Raw genomic sequence first — 3,204 nt, 5'->3', positions numbered from 1 at the left:
ACTATGAGCGACAGCCCGCCCTGGAGACACTCTCACGACAGCCCGCTCACGAGTTCTTGATCCACCGACTCCTGGAGATAAAAGTGCCGCGTGGTCTATGCAGAGCCTTTGCCACTATGGCTCCAACGAAGTCCCATCGGTTCCTCAATGAAAAGGGAGAAATCCTTACAAACACAATTAGGTCAAGTCCTTCAAGATGCAAATATAAGCAAGAAGCTAGTGCATGTGTGTGCTCTGGGAGAGTAGTGTCGTGTATGTGATGGTGGTGTATGTCTTGTGACACGTGAGTTGTGTTGGTGTGGTGTGTTGGCGATAGGTGTGAGTGAGATGCTTGTGAGTGCGTGGCAGGTGGTAAGTGTATGTAGGTGAGGTGTGTTGTTCAGGTGAAATGCAGGCGAGTGTGTGTTTCTAACTCGATGTGCGTGTCGTGCGGAAAAATACCATGCATATGCCTATTCTAACTAAACTAATGCAATGCAAGGATGCCATGAGATGCAAGATGCACATATGAGATGCAAAAAATCCTAAAAAACTCTAAACATTTTTAAAAAACGCAAAAAATTTTCCTAAAAAGCATGAAACGACTAAAAAGCGGGAAATGTGAAAAGTAAAATTTCTAACTAACTAGACTACCTATTTAAACAGAAAAACAGATCCTAATCTAACCTCCTGAGTCTCTGAGTCATCCTAAACACCTATCAGATGCACAGGACTAACTCTGTACTCATCAGACACTCTACATTCGGATCAACTCGGAAAAGCAAAAAACAAGTTCCTGCTTCCCAGACGACCTCTAAATGGAAGTGGCAGTAGACTCTCGCCTACCTGGACCTAGTGTGTGTACACAGGTTGTGAGTGCGGCTACCAGACTCCTGCTAGTCTAGGTACTAGTCCCCGGCAAACGGCGCCAATGTTCCTCGCGCAATCGCAAGAGAGTGTCATCGACAGTCTAGCGAGCACTTGGATCACATAATGTCAATCCAAGGACGTAGTATGACCAAGACTAGTGCTCGGAGGCAGCTATGCAAGTGTCAAGAGATAGTCGAAGGTCGCATTAGTGGCCGGCACTCAAGCAGGACGGATTCACCTCCACCTAATTAGTGACTTTCTACCTAATCTGAGTTGACTAAGTCTCTAAAAGTCCTAATGGCCATGTCAGCACTATCTATCAGCTCCCGAACAGGACAAGACTAACTTCCAGACTAGACTGACTTTCTACCCGAATGCAGGTACGAGCCCGAAAGCAAGTCTAACCCACCTAAACTAACAGATTTGAGCTAACGAAGGCATTTCCTATGTCTAACAACCACAAAGAACAGTTTAAGAACTTGAAACAACTCAAAACGGGCAAAAAAAATGACTAATTGCTCAAAACGCAGGCACAAATCAAGCGAGAAAAACTCATGACTAAACACGGAATTTCTTACATGGGCGCGTAGAGCATAAGGAGGAGAACCACCTACTTCTTCCGGAATTCAATTCCGGTACCTAGAGCTCGCGTAGGAAGCAATTGGGTGTCGGCGTGCTCGCAGCTCGTTCTAATCCACACACTGAGTTCTTTACAAATGAGTCAAAATTGACTTATAAACTAAAACTGACTCGGGCGGCCGGACACATTTGGCCAACTTAAACTAATTTGTCTGTTAATTACAAATTGGAAGCACTCAGGCCCCGACTCATATGATTTTACAATAATTTCCGTCGAGGCGACGGGGTCGGTTGGGTTCCCGAGACCCGAAAAACTTTAAAAATTTAAAATTTAAAATTTTCGCCCCGAAACCTGTCTAAGTCCACCGAGAAGTCTGGCCAGTGCTTCGGCCCTCGCATTGACTCCCGGAACAGTATCATGTCAATTCCCACCACATGCAAACTCACATATAGCACACATAAGCACACATGCATGACACCGGTGGAGGGGAGGACATAACACGAGTGCTTCAAAGACACTTGAGAGCGTTACCTGACAAGGTAGGGCCATATTACTTTAACCCAAGGGTTTAGGGTTTAGGGTTTTTAGGGTTTAGTGTTTTAGGGTTTAGGGTTTTAGGCTACTTCTCTATCTCATATCCTTGAGAAATTATATAACATCATCATCATCATCGTAGAAATAGTTAGAGCTTTGTGAGAGTGAGTACAAATCATGAGAGATGATTTAGGATACAAATCATGAGAGATGATTTAGGATACAAATCATAGAGACACATGTCCTTTTGGACATTCAATACATTGCCATAATCATCATACATAACATTTTAAGCCCCTTCATTTTCATCACTTTCCTTGGCAAGAAGAGCTTTGCTCTTGCCTTTATCTTTTTCTCCTTCTTTGTCGTAGAAGCACCCTTCCACATTTGGGGGATTCCTTGATTTGATAGCAATCCAATGACCATGAGTACTTGACAGCTTCCCCAAATGTCATCATCATATGATGACAAACTGTATTAATGGGATACAAAGCAAGACCTTCTCGAGTGGTGAGAACCCAGTAAGTAAGGAGCTGGCCATGACATTATCTTGCAGAGTGCCCACACCAAAAGGACCGGCTTCAACGAGTCATACATGCCAAAGTACAATCCTTGGTAGACAAGGGTTCAACACAAGAAATGTTGAATCCTCCCTATACAAACTAGCAATAGTATTAGTAGCCAAAGTCTTCCTGTAGACAACTAGAAGTCCATTACTCCCCTCCTTTTTACAATGCTTTAGCATCATTGGCTAGCCTGGTGTGATCATAATTCAGGGGCGTACACATTAAACAGGAGGTATGAGGATCCCATTGCTCTGCTAGAGGCCAAATTACCAGTAAACCACTTCCAGTAGTAGCCATCCTAAACTTTGCATTCAAGGATTACTTCAAGAAGCTCTTCAATTTCAAGAAAAGAAGCAGCAGCCATCTTTGAAATAGCATCAGCAGAGACACCACCCATGAGAAAGTCAACAGCAAAGGCATAGATTACTCCATAGTTTAATATTGATAGACATTTTTTGCACCATAGCCCAAAGCCCAAAAAACCTACTACAACCTAAGCTGGCCTTGTAAATAGCTTTTTCCATCATCAAAAATCACCAATAATGATAAATCATATGAGGGATATAAAGCAGGGAAAGATGTGCAAAAAAATATTCTGGAGGGAAGGCAACAAGTGTGGCGGGGCCCACAGGTACAGTAAATTCTAGCATCACCGTAACTATTTGGAGATCAACC

At 43.3% G+C, this 3,204-nt stretch overlaps 1 pseudogene; it reads right to left on the bottom strand.

Annotated features, from left to right (window-relative positions):
- Nucleotides 1-2,307: 2,307 nt before the first annotated feature.
- Nucleotides 2,308-2,926, bottom strand: LOC147611233 (ADP/ATP translocase 2, mitochondrial pseudogene; annotated as a pseudogene).
- Between the last annotated feature and the right edge of the window lie 278 nt (nucleotides 2,927-3,204).

The sequence above is a fragment of the Cibotium barometz genome, chromosome 48 (genome assembly GCF_041138505.1).
Source record: "Cibotium barometz isolate CiBa-2024 chromosome 48, ASM4113850v1, whole genome shotgun sequence".
NCBI lineage: Eukaryota > Viridiplantae > Streptophyta > Polypodiopsida > Cyatheales > Cibotiaceae > Cibotium > Cibotium barometz.
The sequence above is the reverse complement of the archived record's forward strand: the minus strand, read 5'-3'. Positions and strand labels throughout refer to the sequence as shown.